We start from the raw sequence: 20,676 nt of genomic DNA on the forward strand, positions 1-20,676 counted from the left end.
TGCATAAACAATATACCCAGATGTCAGCATTTGAGAGAGGACGTATACTGCAGCTCGGAAAAGATAGTTTGAGTAATCGGCGAATCGCTCGACATTTGATTTGGAGCGATGCCACTATTCGACGACGTTGTTAGGAATGGCTGAATTAAGGCTGATTATAGCGTCAAGAGGGAAGCGGTCGACCTGTAGAGACGACATAAATTGAGGACCGAGCAATTGTCATAGAGGCCCCGGATTCATCATTATCATGGATCCGACGTGCAATTGGTGCCTCAGTGACCACTAGGACCATTAATAGGCGTCTTACAGAAAGGGGGCTCATCTCACGACGACCCATTCGTCGACTGCCATTGGCCGCTGTACGTCAACAAGCCCGTCTCCAGTGAAGTCGGGTACTTCGGCCTAGAATCTCACTCACTGAAGTAGGATTGTCTTCATTGCTGAGTTCCGCTTCGAACTGAGCCCCAATGACCAGCGAAGACGTGTCTGGAGATGCCTGGCCAGAGATGGATACAATCCTGTCTGTTGCCCGCCATACGGCACGATAACCAGGAGTTACGGTCTTGGGTGTCATTTCATTTCATAGCAGGACGATTTTGGTTGTCATCTACGGCATCCTAGCAGAACATCAGTAGGTCGATGATATTTTACCCTCCGTTCTGTTGCCCTTCATCGCCAGCCATCCTGGGTTTACATTTCAGCAAGATAATGCCCGCCCGCACAGGAAGAGAGTTTCTACTGCTTTTTCTTTACGCTTGCCAAACCCTACCTTCGCCAGCAAGTTCGCAGGCTCTATCTCCCATTAAGAACGTTTGGAGCATTATAGATAGGGCCCACCAACCAGCTCTGAAAACTGACGCTCTAAAGCGCCAGTTGGATAGAATTTGGCACGATATCCACCAGGAGGACATCCAACAACTCTATCAATCAATGCCAAGCCGATTAACTGCTTGCATAAGGGCCAGAGATGGACCAACGAGTCACTGACTTGCTTAACTTGTGAACCTCTTTCTCTTTAATAAATCATCCAATTTCTCTGAAACTGTAATCAATTGTTTGTCTGCTTGGATACACCACGCTACTGAATTCCGTCCCATTCAGATAATTCCTTCATAATACGTTGTCTTTTATTGTTTTAGAATGTAATATCAATAACTTCTATATCGTGCTGAGACTACGAAACTGTACAAACTCTGTTTGCAGACGTACAGAATAGAAGATAGTTACGTTATTCTCTTCTGTAATATTTTTTTCCACGCTCTTTGATGGCTGCTGTGCTCAGTACTGATACGTGTTCTAAGTTTCTTAACTATATATTTAAGTATTTACACTGACGAAAAAAGTGCTAGACCCACAAGGACAAGTTCATTTTATTGGCAAGTGAGGTGACATGTAGCTCATAATTGTAGGACTAAATGATAAATTCAGGCCAAATGAAAAACACATGTCACATTAAAGGGTGCTCAGACAGTCGCATCAATGCACAGTGAACCCCCCTGTGGCGAAAACGCAGGCATGTATTCTCGCATGCTAAACATCATCTAGATGCCAAATGGCATCCAGCGACAGATTGTCCCAAGTACGAGGATTGTCCAGAAAGTAAGTTACGATCGGTCGCGAAATGGAAACCACAGTGAAAACTAGAAATATTTTATTTGCAACAGTTAGGTACACCTTCCACCTACTCCTCTACATAGTCGCCGCTACAACTTCGAGTACTGTCATAGTGTTGTATCAACTTTAGAATATCCTCGCCATAGAAAGCAGTCACCTGTGCTTTCGGCCAGTTCTCTGCACTGGTCTGCAGCTCTTTGTCTGTGGAAAAAAATTTTGTCTTCATAGTCACCGGTTCTTGTGAGCAGAGCTGAGACTCAGGGGTAGCCAATTATGGACTGTATTGTGGATGATCAAACACTTCTCATCGGATATGCTGCAGGAGCGTCTTCATTGCCCCTGCAGTGTGCGGCCGAGAATTGGCATGAGGGAGGAACTACTCGCCAGTTGTGTTATGTGGGCTACATGACACAGGAGAAATCTCTAACAAGGTCCTCATACCTGGCGGGAGACACTATTCACAATGCATCTTTAAGTGCTCACTGTTCACTCAACTGAAAACAGCAACGCGACACAATCGCCGGGCATACTAGAGACACTGCCCAACAACTGTGCAAAGCTTTACCGGATTTTCCCAGCGGTTTTCATTTAGCGACCGATCGGAACTTACTTTCTGGACAAACCTCGTATCTTCAGCCATTTATTGCAATTCGGAAATAGTTCTTGGAAGCCATGGAAAACGATTAAGTTCCCGCTTCATCATGTCCCATACATATTCAGTTGGCGAGAGAACTTGTGATACTGCTCTCCAAGACAATTGTTGTACAACACGAAGAGCGCGTTGCGTAGCTGCTGCCGTATGTTGATGTGCGTTGTCCTGCTGAAAAAGCACATCATCTTTCTGCCGCAGAGCTAGCAGGAGCACGGGGATAATTACCCTTGCAATTTATCGGGTACTGGTTATTTTACCTAGCAGGGACACCGAGTATGAGCGAAAGATGTAAGTGCTGACCTCCCACATCACGGACCCGAGGATGGGACTTGGGTGTCATGAGCGAATTCTTCTGGAATAAGCAGTTCGACAGGTCTACGCCATACTGCCACACACTTGTACGTCCATCCCTCGCATACAGACAAAACCAACTCTCATCACTGAAGACAACACAGCACCATTCCACTCTACAGTCAACTATTTTACCCCTCCAGAGTAGCCATACTTGGCGGTGTCGTGGTGTCAGTGGTAGTCTGGCCAGAGGCACACGTGATCTTAACCTTGTGGTGCAGTTGTCCATCGCTGTGGACAGTTGACAATGTCGCTTCTTTGACGGTTATGATCAGGATGAAGGTTTCAAATGCGCGCAAGGCACCGCAGCAATAGGTTGTATTCGCTCGATTGGATTGAGTGCAATTGTAGCCTCAGGACCGACTAAAAACGCGAAAGAAGAGACATTAACTACCGTCCACTGCAGTGGACAACTCCACAACAGTGTTAATCCCACAGCAATTGGGTAGTTACCAACGATCCCTTTTGATACACCAGGTTCAACATATGCCCGGATTTCATCTGTGGGTGATGTTCGGTCGGTCACCACGTCTTGCACAATGCGTCGATACCGACGTGTGTCTATACTACGCGGACGTCCAGAACTTTGTCTACAGTTGTGAAAGTGTTTCACATACCACTGCTGAAAGCAGCTTCACACCGCCGATACCTGTACCTAACATGTGCTCCAATGCATCGATACGCCCATTCAGGTTCCCTCTGGCCCACAATGCGACTGCGTTCAAATGGCTGCAACTGTTCATCAGAAGTACGTTCTCGTCGATGGGGCCTGGTTGCATACTTGAATGAATGTTACAAACACTATCCATCTCTGATTCAGCATAGTTACTGCCTGCGAAGCAAAGGCGGCGGATGCACAGACTACCCTCCTGAGCGCCATCTCATCGCCGATGACCATGACAAATGGATCACTGACCCTACAACCCCTCAGTATGCACATTCCCCGGTGCACCTGAACACAGTCCTTGTGGGTGTTGTACTTTTTCCAGCTGTGTGAGTTATAATTACTTCAGTGTAGAGTACCTTAATTTTAAATATTTGATCATTTTGTCAGTCATTACATTTATGTTGTTCATTTTTTTTAAAATGTAAATAAAAAGACATCTGTCTCAAAGCAGACCAGGGCTGCTTTTTAGCTTCGGCGCTCCGGGGTTCCAAGGGGCTTAGTACACCACTGGTAAAACAATAAAAACTTCCTCTGCTTCGCCTTTAACTTCTCTTTCTAACGAGGAGTGCTGGCAGAAATATGGCTTAGAGTCAATTAATACTTAAAACACTGTAGTCATATACAGAACTTCAGTCATCTCTGGTTTATGAAACTTCCGTAACAATGGTACTGGCATTTTTTCATCTGATTTATCGCATAATTTGAATAACAGGTGACAGTTAACGGAAAACGCTGCTTCCATTTCAACATGCAATGGAACTGGTGTCCTGCACCTTTGGTATTAATATGGTTGCAGTTAATAATATATGGTTGGCCACAAATACGGATGCACATAAAACACACCACATCAGCATGCGTAATACTGTGTAAGAACGGCATTGACATTCAATACAGGTCTTAAAGGGAATCTTATACCATTCTTCTTGCAAAATAGTGACGAGTTCAGGTAACGATGGTGGAGGCTGATAGAGGCTACACACGCTTCCCTTCAAAGTAGACCACAAAGGCTCAATAATACTCAGATCTGATAACTGTGGTGGCCAGTGGAGAAGCGACTATTCATCGTCGTGCTCACAAAACCTGTCCTGGACGATGCGAGCTGTGTGAGCAGAGGGCCTGTCATCTCGGAACGCAGCATCACCACTGGGGAACAAACATTGTACCACGGATTGGACCGGATCAACAAAAAAGCTCACATAATAATTGGGAGTAATGCTGCGTTACAGATTAGCCATGGGATGGGTCGAATACCACGATATCGCTGAAGAAATCATCACCGTATTCCCGTCACGTTCCACTCGTGACAGCAAGCAGTCTGCATCATAATCTTCGGACTGCGTACGCCAGACGTAAACTAGGCCAGACACTTGAAACAATGTGAAATAAAACTCATCCGACCAAATGACTTCCCTTCACTGCTGCATAGTCCAAGTTTTATAGCTTCGGCACCCCGTTTGCCTGTTCCGGACTTTTCATCACTGTCGGGTGGTTTTGGAATTCTTGCTGGCCCTGCAGTTCCCCGTTCATGAACTTCCCTTCGTGTTGTTTTGGTGTTGACAAGATTTGCGAGTGCAACATTCAGTTCTGCTGTGAATTGCGCAGCTGTCGTCCCTTTATTTCATGTCTAAACCCTCTTCAATGATCGTCTGTCAGAATCATTCAACACATATCTTCGTCCTAATTGTGATTTTCGGATGACGTTTTTCCGCTTTCCCTCTATGTGGCATAAATCTTAGAACGCCAAATGCTTCGGCTGCGCTGGCTATAGAAGCACCCAATATACGAGCACCAATGATTTTCTTACGTTTGAATTCATTTAGCTCCCACATAATGCACTCTCAGCTACACGGTACAATGTTGTTACAATGACTGAGACTTTCAACATATTGAGGGCACTGCAAATGTGCCATTCGTGGTCAAATACAACTGTGTCACCCGCAGGATTGGCGAAGAACCGTATTTATGTTCAAGCATACATTTCTTGCTGTGTTTCCATATTTTTGTCGATACCCTGTTTACAAAATGTTCAAATATTCATATGTGTGTGAATTCCTAAGGAACCAAACTGCTGAGGTCATCAGTCCCTAGACTGACAATACTTACACTAACTTATACTAAGATCAGCGCGCGCGCGCACACACACACACACACACACACACACACACACACACACACACACACACACACACACACACACACTTGCCCGAGGGAGGACTCGAACCTCCGGCGGGAGGGGCCGCGCAAACCGTGACATGGCGTCTCAAACCGCGATGCCACTGCACGGCCGCTATTTACAGTATTCTTTCAGGAAAGACAGTCAACTCGGCTGCTACCCTAATGGTTAGGCTTACCTAACATGGAATTTGCCCGATTTTTAGCTTTTTTTAAAATTTCATAGTAACTCATTTTCTTTTTATAAACCTTATCTCAGTCACATACATATGTGTGTGCGTGTGCATGTGTGCTTATGTGTGGATGTGTGTATGTCCGAATTAACAAAAGTTGTTCTTGGCGATGCTCATTTTCCGAAATCCTCTTAAAAACGAAGTTTTGTGAAAACTTGTGTGCTTTTTACTTTTATATCACTAGACTATTTAAACACTCTGAATGAACAATACGAATATCTATTACAGTCATATGCAAGTTGCGTCACGTGAAAACTTATCTGACTATACATAGGAAAGGGACTACTCGCAGTCCATTATGTGCGTCCTTTTTTTCCCCGTTATTATCTTTCTTGCGTCTAAGGGATGGCCCGACACTGAGTACCACTCCTTGATGGATACACATTACTCTAATTAAAAAACGAGTGTTAGTACATTAAAATATGATAAAATATGGCTTTCTTAGTTATGACCTCGCAATCATATTGCAGTGATGGCGGTTTCATTTGCGACTGTCGCAATGTTCATGTTGTTGATGTAGTTGACAATCTTGACATTGGTTCTGCTGTTGGTCAGCCAGCTCTGTATAAAGTAAGTGTGTGGAATGAGGATGAGATAAAGATAGTGTCATTTGGGTGTGAGAAGACCTCTGACTGTAGGAGTATGGGTAACATTAGGGCAAGCACTTACGAGGGCTGTCGTAATTCAACAAGGTGCTTCTGGGCTCATGATGGGGTTTGGATGCTGTACGATGGAATATGCTACCCATTATTTCGCCAGACTGGATTTACATTAGGGTATCTACGCAAGAGTAAGATATGAGAGTGGTTATGACGGTATATGACGGTGGAATTTAAATGTAGAATTTAAATGGACTAGGGAACGGGCGGCAACTGCGACTTGTTGGACTGTACAGAATCACTCAGTTGGGTCGCTGGTTTTAAAGGAGGTTCAAATAAAAGAGAGAAACACATTTATCGTTGTGAGTTCTTAGGGTGGAGCAGTGTTTCGATGGAAAGGATGGATACACACAGTGTCGCGCGTAGTGCCTGCGGTACTGTTGTCACCTTGTGGCGTTCGCTACGTCTGCTCCTAAAATATGGCATCATAGGCAGCCAGCTACGCGTTTGAGAATAATACCTGCTAAGAGCCCTTTAAGAATGAAGTTGCTCCTGCTTAAATCCGTCTCAACTTGTGATCTCCTCCATGAACTGACGTCATTAATACAATAGTCTCTCTAAGCATCTGCAGATTGAAGTCCTTGATTTCTGAAGTTTTTGTTAGCAGTTCTGCTCTCAGAAACATGGAGTGATGGTCGAGATTGGCACAGTTACAGAAGCACGAAAAGAAAAAAGATACATTTATGCAGCTACCCGAGGATTTGCTAGATGCCCGCATGACAGGTGAGTGGTGGGTGGTCAGTGGCTGTGAGGGCGTGGACGGGCCCGTGAGGAGCTCCGTGACACCACAGACTTTACTTCTCTTCGCAAGTGGTTTAGAAGGTACTCGTACATTGCATTGTGAATTCAGGACAATTGGCACTCGTTTATCCATTTGACTTAAATGAATATCGCGCTACCTGAACATCCATCTGAAGACATATGCATATACATCTACGTATGTACTCCACAGGCCACGGTACGGTGCGTGGCGGAGGTTAGGCTATACTATTGCTAGTCATTCAATGATGTTGCATCCGCCCTTAAAATTTTGAACGTTCTTAGCTCTCTAACTAAAATTGATAGAAACTTGATTTAAATTATTCTTTGTGCAGTTAAAAATGTCGTGTGACTAGGGCCTCCCGTCGGGTAGACCGTTCGCCGGGTGCAATTATTTCGATTTGACGCCACTTCAACTTGCGCGTCGATGGGGATGAAATGATGATGATTAGGACAACACATCACCCAGTTCCTAAGCGGAAAAAAATCTCCGACACAGCCGGGAATCGAACCCGGGCCTTAGGATTGACATTGTGTCGCGCTGACCACTTTTTTGTATCAGCTGCCAAAGGAAAATCAACAAATTAGTTCAAACACAAACAATTATTCAATTCTGAACGGGAAGACTAATCCATTATCCCACCCATCTTGTCAAATTTTTATGGACATGTGGAAGAGAAAAAGTGACAAAACAAAGCTGCAAGGGAGGGGACTCAAGCTCAGGGAAGGAACAGGGATCATAGGGGAGCTTAACCAACACCCTGACTGTTAAACACAGGAAAAAGCGTATTCGCAAAAAGCGTTCGATGTCGTGGCAACCGCTGCCATTTCCAAAGCTCAGTTGTCAGATAATGGTGAACGACGTAGGAATCTGAGTCATTCCCGCCTTCAACGACATAGTGAACATAGTAACCCACGAGCCAGATAATCGTGATCGTTTTCGTCTGAAGAAAAAAGGATATGTCCGAATGTAGGAGAATGTCGTCCGGGAAAGCGGTTTCAGGCCCTAAAGCAAGGAAAGCTAATTGACGGCGGACCTAGAGCCAATGATCCCGTCCGCAAGCAACAAGCCTGTGAAGTAAGGTGTCAGTTTGATGACATTCCTCACACTGATCAGTCGGACGAAGGCGAACACCTGAAAGACGATCACCAGTAGGTATCAGAGGGTGACCGACCTCATACCATGTCGAAGCAATCTCCATCGACACCGTTTTCCAAGTCGTCGACGGGGAAGCAAGTTCTACAGAACAAAGGGGGCATTGTGTACCCCAACGGGATAATACCATGTTGGTGTTAATATGCGTCATAGAAAGTATATCAGCACCTAGGATACCAATAACTAGAAAGTATTCACGAATGTGCCGCAATTTAGGATTAATCCGTCCAACATCAACAGGAGGGTTCAGACAGACCGGACGGAGAAGGGAAAGTAAACGAGAAGTAACTGAATGCGGACACCGCGTACAGGTTAAAACACTGCGGCAGGCAAATAAGATGGACGTCTTCATTTTGATATCGGAAAGACCCAGTCCTCCAAGCTTTCGAGGCCTGGCCACTACTTCATACCGGACACGAAAGATATGGCGGCGCCAAAGGAATCGACCAAACGGCTGTTTCAGTCTGCGGGCCCTCATCGCGGGATGCGGGAAGACCTGCACAACGCAATAGACTTCACTGAAGACATAGGTTTCTAAAAGCCGTACCTTGTGAAGGAGGCTAAGGGAACGGCGTTCATGTTCAAGGATCGACCCGTGAACACGACTCGTAACCTCACGCCAATTTAGTGTCACCATTTTGATCGAATTGCGATCCACTAAGATCCCTAAGGTCTTATGGCGGTTGACGACCGTCGCCAAGGAATGACGACATGATCGAAGCCTCTCAACGGCAGCAACGTGCATTTACCATTATTAATGGGAGTACCAGCAAGACGACAAAATGAATCAAAGGTATCTTTAAGCCCCGGTATGTTCTAGGCATGTCGTACTAAAACCATGACGTCATCGGCGTATGCACGGACCGAAAAAAGTTCCCCCAATATTGTCCAGCCACGTAATTGCATGGCGAGGCGGCGAAGTAAGGGCTCTAAGAACAAGACAAAAAGTCACATGGATATGAGGCTTCCCTGGGGTAAACCCCGTCTGATCGATATCCGGGGGGGGGGGGGGGGGGGGGGGGGGAGGAGTGACCGTTCACAATCACCGAGACACTGATACCGGTGAAAAGGCGATTTAAGACACGACGAGCATCATTATTAAAGCCGACTAAATCATGGATGACACGATCAAACGCTTTTTGGAAATTAAGAAAAAGGTTGGTTGGCTGGTTTAAAAGAGGGCGAAAGGGAACAAGCTACGAGGTCATCGATCTCTCGTTCCTAATAAAACAATGCCACAAGTGTGTGAATAAAGTAGACGAGACATGTATCACAGAAAGGAAAGACCACAAGAAAGAAGGAAAGGCAACACTAAAACGAACAAAAGAAGACAAGAGAACAATAGAGAGATGCAAGAAACATTTAGAAGAGAGTAAAACAAGGAGTCAGATTACAGTTTTTGGTTGACCACGAAAATATAAAGGAAAAGCCAGCCACCCTGCAACACATTAAAATCTCCTCCGTAAAAGCACTAGGGTGGAGGACACAGAGGGACAAAGTACATGCGCTAAAACTCAGATCGAATGATAAAACGCACCCTCACGGATGTAGCTTAAAACGAAAGCAGCCGATCAAGCGTTGTCTCCTAAAATCAATGATAACGAGACCGGCAACCGAAGATGAAGTCGCAGGGCAGCCAAAGGAGGACAGAGCAGAAGATTATGGGCCACTGTCAACCGGCCACCGCACCGACACTGAGGTGGGTCTTAACGGCGCAGGAGGTAGCCGTGGGCCGCCCAGGCATGGCCAATGTGGAGCCAGCAGAGAACCACGGAGTCCCTGCGAGAGGTCCTCGTCGTGGACTTCCACTCATTCATTCGTGGTCCGTGGTCCACTTAATGACTCGCAGTTTGATTTGAGTACTGAAATTTAGCCATTCCGTCTCCCAAAGCTGAAAAACCATGCGGCGTAATAATAAACGCAGATCATTTGCGGGGATGCCCATCTCCAGAAGTGGTTTCCGTGTAGCCTGTTTGGCCAGCCTGTGAGCAAGTTCATTTCCTGAGATTCCGACGTGACCAGGGTCCAGACGAACACCACTGAACGACTGGACCGTTCCAGGTCATAGATGGACTCCTGCATGGACGGTACCAAAGGATGACGAGGGTAGCACTGGTCGATAGTTTCCGGGCTGCTCAAGGTGTCAGTACATAAAAGAGAAAACTCCCCAGGGCATGAACGGAGATACTGAAGTGCACGAGAAATGGCCACGACCTCTGCAGAGAATACACTGCAGCCATCTGGTAAGGAATGCTGTTCAATATGGCCGCCGTCAAGAGAAAGTAAAGCCCCCTGGGATATTAGCGAATTCGAGGACAGAAGTCAGTATCATTCGTCCAGGCACACAGCTTTGGTGGGTGGCAATAATGGTATCGAGCAGTTTAGAGAGACGGATATTAATTGCCCGAGCGACAATTTTATATTCGAAGTTAAGGAGAGTAATAGGGTGGAGGGAATCAATCGCAGGTCGGTCTGTGGATTTTGGGAGGAGGGCCAGTTTACCTTCCTGAAAAGGAGCAGGAAATGAGACTCCCCGCATCACTTCATTTACCATTGACGTTAAGATGTCACCAATGAGTGGCCAAAATTGAACATAAAACTCCTTAGGAATACCGTCTAATGCAGGCGATTTGCGGGACTGGGATCCTGTAAAAACATCATATACGAGTATATCATCCTCGTGAAGGGACGAGTCATTTAATCTATGAATGATGACGCGATTCAGTAAGGATGTAAAGTCGTCGAGAGTTTTCAGCCGGGACATGGGTATCGTACAGGTCAGTAAAATAAGTGTAAATAAAGTCGGAAATGTCACGGTGAGAAGTGAACATGCGGCCACCAGTGGTAGTGAGGGATGCAAGGCACAAACGTTTCCGGCGCGCCCGTGAACGGAGTAGATGGTATAGTGACGTCAATTCGTCTTGTAAAAGGGAACGTGGTTGAGACCTCGTCCGCAGTCCCTCCATTTGAATGCGTTTCAGCTGCAGCAATTTGGCTTTGATGCGCTGTATATCAATAACCCGTAGGGGAGCATGCGTAGCCCTATCGTACAGTTGACGTAAGACTGAGTAGTAAAATTCTTGCGTTCGTCGATCGTCTGGCACCTTCGCAGCTCCAAAACGCGTGGGAGCCCTACGGATTGGTGGTTTAACATGCAATGTCCACCATGCTACAATAGACGAGTACCGGTCCGTAGTACGAGAACAACCAACCCGTACGTCCTCCAGGACGACACCAAGAGAGGTATCTTGCAAATAGGCTATACGGAGCATCCAGGGAGGACGAAACAATTTTACGGGTTGCGGCTCGTAATTAAAAGTGACAGCTACGGCGCAATGATCAGTAAAACAGGCTGGTATCACATCAACATCCAGAAGTAGCCCACACAACGAATCGGAAAGGTAAAAGCGATCGAGGCGACTGCTAGACGTGCGAGTAAAGTATGGATGCCGAACAAGTGTAGGATAGCGAGAAACCCACACATCTCGCAGGCGCAAAGAGCGCACCAGGTCGTCGAGGTCTTTGCTGAAATTAAAATTAGGAGACTGAGCCACCGGCGGTAAAACACAATTGATGTCTCCACCTAAGATAATCTTTGTTGGGGATTTACAAAGCAGGTAAATGATTTCTTCTTTATAGAAACTCGAATTTGGGGTAGTACGACCTGTGCCAGAAGGGGCATTAGGGAGGAGTAAACTGAGATCACAAAACGAGCACCCGATCCCCCTTCCACTGTAGAGTACTGCGAAATCCATCATCGGAATGTCTTCCCTATAAAACAAGGCTGTGCCCGTAGAAAGTTCGGAAGCTACATTAAAAGAGGATGAGAACCCAGGAATGGAAAATTGGTCGAATAAGACTTCCTGTAAAAAGACAACATCTGCCCCAAATTGATATATAAACCATTGCAAAGCGGCGAGCCGAAGCTCAGAACATATTTTGTTAATATTCAGAGTAAGAAATGTGTATGCTTGCATGGAACTTCAACCCAGAAAGAAGAACAAAGAACGGTTGAGATCCGTCAGTGAAGGAGCAACATATGAGTAACCATACGAGAATCATTCACCGAACCAGAGAGGGAAGAACTACGAAACAGAACCCTTATCTTCCCACTGCTTTTTCTTCGGCCGTGACGCTGCGCTCTGTGGCTGTTTACGGGTTCTACTGCGACTCCGCGGCGCCGACGCTGCCGCGTTCGATCGCGTGGGAGCATCATGTAGGTATTCCGTTTCAGATTGCGAGGGAGAGGCCACTACATCCCACTCGTCCGCAGACATAGGTTCAAGGAGGGACGGTCCGTGAATAACAACGGGATCCACTGGCACTTGAGAATCAATCAGTTGTTTCTTGGGAGAAGGCTGTGACCCAGAGGGGGCGACAGAAGTCGCAGAAGGGGGATAGGAAACAGAGTCAACAGGAAAAGTGTCCGAGAACACCGGAGAAGACACGTGGGAACCGGAAGCAGGTTCTTTCACGGGCGTCTCCGAAGGGGCGTCCTCGGCAACAGGAACAACGGAAGATAAGGTGTCAGGGATATTCTGCACCGGCGTGATTGCACCTGTGGCGTCCTCATCCACGATTTCAGACTGAGAAAGGGAGTCCTTTACTAGAGGCCCATCGGAAGGGCGAGCCAATAGCGAAGGTTCATCTGCCGCATCATCCTGTGTTCGGCGACGCTTGTTGTGAGAAATCATGGCGGGCATATCGAAATTAACGGCATCAACATCCCGACGCAGGTACAGCGGGGGAAAATCACGGGCATTGTCGGTCAACGGATCACTGCGTCCCTCTGTAACAGGGAGCGATTCAGTCTGAGATCCCTGCGGGAGATCAGCTAAAGCCTATTTTTGTACGGTATTCGTATGTAGGTTTTAGTACCACCACAGGCCGCAGACAGTTAGTAAGGAAATGACCGGTTTGGTTACAATAATATGTTCCTTCTTGACCACTGTACGTAATATGGACCCTATAACCATATACCCGTAGATGAGAAGGAACATGATTTTTGCCCACCATTTCCAGCGACCGAATACCACTATAGACCTGTAAGTGGTGCTGAGCAGACCAGCGTTTCTTTCGAATATGACGTATTTCCCAATAAAGAGGCAAAACGGGCCTCAGAAAACAGTTGTCTACCTCGTGCGGAAGGTTAAACACCCGGACATTCGTATATATCACTTCTGCATTTGCCAAGAGAACCATACTAGTGGAACGATCACGGTGCATAAAGGGTACCTGAGAACCGTGGCGAGAAAGTATCCTATCAACCTGGAGCGTGTCCTGAAACTTAACAAAAACACCTATAATTCGCTGTCATAATATGCAGTATGCACCTGACCAGTAGTGACTTTAATTGCTTCGAGTAACCAGTCATGTATCTCCAAAGAACCGGGCTGGACGTGACGCGTGGATTTGGCGAAGGTGGAGCTGACAGTACCTGCATGCGGAGTTTTCGTGGGATCCATGGTGGACATCACGGCGCGAGATGACGCCGCGACAGGAAGGGCCGCACGAACACCAAACACTAGCAGACACGACACTAAACGGACACAAGGAAAACATGCAGCGCCACGGCAGAGACGGAACTAATAGCACAACCTAGTAGTCTGACACGCGAAGCGGGAAAGTGACCACTCAGCTATCGGGGGCTGACATTTGTGAAGTTGATTTATATACATGAGCTACGTAATAGAAAAAAATTATGTTTTATTTAAAAAAACCGTAACTCATCGCTGTAACTATCTGGAAAATAACTGAATACACTTTGTAGCTAACTTTCCAGAGTGAGTAACTTTCCTTACAATTATCTACCTAAATAAATATTGCATTCCCTTATTATTTTGTACGTTACAGATAAGAACACCTAATCTGAAACTCCCTTTCTGTGCCACTGTCGTCCACAGCTTGAAACGAGTTCCATTCTTCAATCCGTGGCAAGAAAAGAAATGTTTTAGTGGGAGAATTTATTGTTTGTATGAAAGACGCAAAACATCTTTTTTTTTCAAAACGTCCGTACCTTACAATAAAAAACGTAGATGTAAGGGTTGAAGATTACTGTAGTGGAGAACAGACTTACAACCTAAAACGTAGGTCTTACAAAATTAAATTTTGGTGAATGAAGCCTAAAACGCGTTTCGTTTAGTGTATACCACATACAAAGTACCACCATGAACCTGCAGTTCCGTTAATTGAAATTGTAAATAAACTATTTTCATAACTCTGCAGAAAGAGAAGCGATTCTTACGTTTACCTTATGTACATAAATATTCCTTTCGCTCATGAGTCTGTCAGATATAGAGAAAAACATATTATCTGAAACACCCTGCAGAAAAGAACTGACTTTGTTGCATACTTCACAGTACTGAACGCTTGCTTTCGAGACAGACAAGTAATCCACCAAGAAAACCTATATATTACACAGGTGATAGCACTCACTCTCAAATTTGATTTACGGCAGTTAGATTCAATTAATTAGTACAGAGACACTAAATCCTTCATTCATAACCAAGTGCAGTGTAGGAGAAAGCCACATTTAATATACAGGTGGAAGTTTCTAGACGCATGTTTGTGTGTTGTCCTTTTTAGGTACCGAGTCGTACTGCTGTAGTACGTTTGATGACGGTTGTAGAACATAAAATGTGAAATGAGTACTCAATCTGAAGCGAAAGAGGCGCTACATCTTCAACATGTGCACATCCTAGACTGTAATTGCTGTAGCTACAGGCCCACAAGAGCTTGCACAATCTATGGTACCCAGAATAGTTCGCTTGTTTATGTTATTCAACAGCCTCGTGAAACTTTTAACCTCGATTTATTGAAAACACTTGACAAGCGCTTCATACTGGAAGAGTCTATGTGTGTACTTCAACAGTGTGGAATTCGAGCAATATCAATGACTTGTGTGTATATGCATCACTTATCAGTGCTGAGATTCATGGAACGGTGATTACTCGAACAGTTGTTAGGAAACTCAGCTTCTATTTCCCAGCATTTACGCTTAAGACACATATCTCACCAGGAAACCCCTGTCGATGCTGTACGTTGCTTAAGGTGACGACTGTGGAACTTTTGAAAATCATTTCATTAACTGACACACAGTATAATAAAGATTTAAAAACACCTATTAGGAGAAATTATTCATGCATCCAAAAGTTCAGAATAAAATTTAGAGGTAGGACAAAAGTTTGTGTTCTCATTCCTCGTGGAGAAAATTGTTATACGTTACAATATTGTACTGACTGTCACACGGATTATCTGAACAATTGATGGCGGATTCACTCTGAAAACCAATTAGTCGGAAATCACTGTATTCAAAAACACAACGCAACATCCTTTAATTCCCAGCTGCTTACAAGCTAGTGTCCATTTTTTTTTTTTTTTAATGCAAGTAGCGGGATTTAACAGGGTCGAAATCCTGGCTCAAAGGCATTCTGATATTCCTCGAAAGCTCAGGAAACAGCGAGATTGTGCAAGAACCACATATATCCACGTCAACGGCTGCCTTGATTGCAGATGCAAGCCGGCCGTTGTGGCCGAGTGTTTCTAGGCGCTTCATTCTGGAATCGCGCGACCGCTACGGTCGCAGGTTCGAATCCTGCCTCGGGCATGGATGTGTGTGATGTCTTTAGGTTAGTTAGGTTTAAGTAGTTCTAAGTTCTAGGGGACTCATGACCTCAGATGTTAAGTCCCATAGTGCTCAGAGCTATATTTTGCAGCTGCAAGTGAAGAATAGGCTACTACACAACTATCCAAAGAACGATATAAACACAAAAGAGGACATAGAATAACAGTCATGATAAGTCGCTGCAAATGACGGTCAAGATTTCTCCATGAACCTCAAATGTGTCGTATGGAAGAAGAATATAGCACTTCTTGCCTCGAATAGACGTGTGATCGAAAGACAACTGAAACCAGCGCATTATCCATAATATTTGAGTTCATTGACACTTCAAGGTTTTCGTGACAGTTCCAAAACACGGCGAATGTTTGTTACAAGTTAGTGCAAGATTAATAAATAGTTACCAGGTAATTACAAGACGAATATCTGATCGTAGTTGTGCTCTGAGATTCAATAACGCCTTCAAAGCTTAAAGCTGTCCCAGGAGTTTTTGATTTTAAACAAAGTGTGCGTGGTAGGTTTATACTAGTTCGACTCCTCCACAGCGGTGAAATGAGTCCACGTATTGAGAATCTAAGAACCTAGAGACTGGATGAGAAACGGCTGGAAGAACGTACTTCTCACAGATGAAAATTGCACCATTTTGCAGAATGGATGTCGCCATACATTTGCGTGGAGCAAAACTGGTAGGTGGTTCACTCGTAGGAATATAAGCTAAGGACGGGAGATGGTGGTGGGATCGTACGGGATGAGTGAACGGAGCCAGGCGCAGATACCTGGTTTCGTTCTGAAGGATGGGTGGTGGCCACCACCTCCCTCTTCTTTCTCCTTCTCCGTACTCTTCCTCTGATATAATACATCAGTAGTACTTAGTGCATTTATCTTGTTTTTTATTTGGGAGGGAGGGGAGGGGGAAGCGTACCGTCGGATCTGCGCATGCACGTAGTTTCACAACTTTTCTGCAGTAGGAGATGCGCCGTAAAAGGCAGTGAGATAGGTACTGCAACGGCGCTTGTGATATTCTTTTCATTGACAGTAATACCGTCCATATCAAGTTTTTCTAGAAATGAAGAAATACATGAGATGGGCTGGGTACCAACTTCTGTAGCTTCACATATATTCTGCTAGCCACTAAATGCGTCTGTCAGAGGGTACTTCGTAACACTATCAAAGACTTTATATTCTATTCCATACCCGCATTGAGCAAGCGAAAAATTACTGTTTTTTATGCATTTGAATGAGCCGTAAGCTTCCTCTAGTTCGTGTGAACCAAACTCGGGGTAAGCGATGGAGTTGCATAATACCCACAGTGTTTCCTGAATACAGGTTCTCTAAATTTGCCCTACAGAATTTCCCGAAACAGCATCGTCTTTCTTCAGAAGATTCCCATGTAGGAGGAACGTTCAGTAAGTAGTGCAACATTTTTTTTCTCTGCTTGTTACATTCGAAACATGCAGAATTTATTGTGGGGCAATTCATCATATAAGAATTCAGTATTAAGAAACAAATGTTACTGATAAGAATAATAATGTAATATATTTGAATGGTTCTGATGCAAGAGATTTTTTGATAATTTGTTCTTAGATGTTGCAGGCTTATAAAAAGAATTGAAATCTTTAATTCCTTGGAAATTTTTTTGAATCTGCATTTTCATCATCATCATTATTTACATTTTCATCATTATTAATTGATAATGATATTCTTGTGTGTTTTTCCCTTTGGAATTCATAGAAAATGTTCTATTTAATAATATTTTAAAAAAATTTACCCACAAACATGAGTTAGGGTGTCTTATTATATATTTTTTACACTATTCATTTAAACCAAATCTACATGTTCTTCTATAACCATCTTTTGTAAATTTCTATGAAGTAACTAATCGATTGATTTTGCAATTTTTAGAGATCGTAGCTTTCATTCATTCAGAAAAATATTTATCACAAAAATGGAAAAATTCAAAATTTTAATTAAGTTAATTATATATTACTGCTTTATTATTTCCTTACTTTATTAGATAATGTCAATATGTTAAACTGTTTATTTTGCTTTCTAAGACATATCTTTTATTATTTTGAGACCTTAATAATTATTTTACTATGGTCATTATTGCTAAATTAACGATATTTATAATATGAAAAACTTATTTTACTTTTAACACTACATTTCTTTATTCCAGTTGACAATTTCTCTGTATTCTTGCTAATTATAAACACACATTTATGATCTTAGACCACAAAATTCTTCCACCATTATTACATTATATGTTATTTCATTTTTCCCAATACTTTTTTTACTTGAGGATTGTTATAATTGTCATTTTCTACATAACTGATTGTATCAAATTCGTTCAACATTGATTTTATATCCATATAGGAATCTTCAGTTTACATATCATAAATAGAACTATCAGTATAATAATAAAGCTCGATATTTTCTCCTTATTCTGTTTTCATAATAATGGAGTGAAAATTATTTACTAATTATTGCAATATGTATGGTGTAGATAGTCCAATACAAAAAGGTTAATAACAGCTTTATTCATACCATAGCAACTAAATTTTCATTAAATAGACTTTTATATTTGTAATCTGGTTTTGGAACTCATTTAACATATTTATCTGAATCTAAGACTAATTTTAGATTCACTGTCTCTCATGTTTTGGATTGGTTTCCCAAATACTGAATTATTTATCAGTTTACAGAAATCTTTTTAGAAATTATTTTTTTATTTTATTCTTATTTCTGTATTGAAATCTATGTCTTTTTAAACCAGACAAATTTTCAAATTTGAATACTTTATATATTTTTGTTATTTTTTTTCTAGAAGCAAATAATGTTAACAATTCTGTAATGGTCAATGTAATTATTGTTATGGTATAATGTAGTTAATAATTTTAATTCATTAGTTTCTGAAAGAACTTTATTTTTGGAGCTAATGTTAAATTGTTATGAAAATCATCCAAATCCTTTGTGTATTCTATGTTTACTTCAAAAATACATTCAAATTTTGAAGTTTTAAAATTTCGCTTAATTTTTTAAAAATCGAAGTATTTCTGTGTATCCCATTTCAAACATTCTAAGGTAAATATCAAGAGAATGATTTTCCATATTCATAACTAATATCCAATAACCTTAATTAATTATATTCTTTTTCAGAATCAAATTGTTTCATACATTTTTATTAGCTTCCCCATATCTTTTACAATACCAAGAAATTCCTCTTTTATCCATTCTTAAACAATTGAAATCATAGATAGTCATCTAATAATTCTAGTGTTCGCTCAGCCATTTTTAACATATTATCAGAAGATAATCCTTGTGCTGCCTAATACCAGGAAGGATAAAATTCATAAAGTTTTATACAAGTTTTCTTGAATTTTCAGAAACATTCGCTAATAATAAAACATCAGATTTTGAACATAAACCATTTTATTCTATTTAATTTTTTGTTAATACTTTCCCTAATTATTTGAACTTGTTTATAATCTTATTTACAATTCTGATACTCAATTTATTAATAAAATGTTCCCTAGGTGTAGTTTTTTTAATTTAGATTTTTCCCAACTATCTATGTAATCGTAAGCAAACAAATTTTCTTGTTACTAATATTATTAAATCCGCTGGAAATTTTTTTTAATAATTTTCCATTCGAATATCTTTAATTAGAAGAACGATTATTAGGCCTTGAAGCCACAAATTATATGTATCAACAACTCTTATTTCCTAATTTTCTATATTTTTCTTCCCATAACTAAAATATCTATTTTAATTATTTGGTATTAATTTTATTTCTTTTATCATCATAATCAAGTTATTTTCAAATAAATGAGAATCATATAAATTAATTATGTAAATAAATACATACAAAATTAGGATGTTTTATTTATAAACAACAATTCTTACATAATGGATTTGTTGTTTTACCTGTTCAATTATCGTGATGTCCAACTTTTTATCTTTTATATAACAAATTTCACATAAAGTACAAGAATTTATATTTATTGTGCCTTATTTGATCTTCAGGAGCTAAAGACATCGTTTCTTCCTCTTCAGCATAAATTTCTCCAATTTATTCCACTTTTTGACCCCATATATTGTGTAAATTTTGGATTAATTCTTCTGTATCTAATTGGATTTTTGTGCTGTCCACTTATAGGTTCAATATAATAACAAAAACCATTTATTGATATTTTTTGCATTTTGTAGTAGAAGAGATTTCTAGATTGTGCTTAAGATTATCCATTTTTATACAAATGCTGTATATTCACTTTTCTCTAGTAGTTCTACTTATATTGGTGAATTGATTAAATAATATTTGAATTATCATTTAAAATTCTTAATTATTAAAATGTAATAAACAAAAATCATAAATAAATTTTTGGTATATATTTGTGGTAATCTGACTAGTAACAAGTCCAGATTAATTTTTTATCCAGCAGTTCCATGAATGATTTTCTTTTTTAAAACACAATAAACGATTATGTGTTTCTTTCCTAGAAGTTTTTAATGGATATACCTTATATTCTCCATGAATAGAATGTACGATATAGGTGTATTAATTGTAGTCTCAATTTTTCGAATACCATAAATTTTGTTCTCATTTTTTGAGTGATTATTAATTTTAGTCTCAGTTCTTGGAATGTAGTTTTTTGCAACATGAAATCAAATATCAGTTTATTTCTTCAAGATATTTACTAATTCTTTACAAGTACCTGTTATATCTGAATTTTTTTATTTTGGCCCATCTACTAAATTTAATGTTGAAGCTACAGACAACAGAAAACGTTTCTTTGTC

The sequence above is a fragment of the Schistocerca serialis genome, chromosome 3, assembly GCF_023864345.2.
Source record: "Schistocerca serialis cubense isolate TAMUIC-IGC-003099 chromosome 3, iqSchSeri2.2, whole genome shotgun sequence".
NCBI lineage: Eukaryota > Metazoa > Arthropoda > Insecta > Orthoptera > Acrididae > Schistocerca > Schistocerca serialis.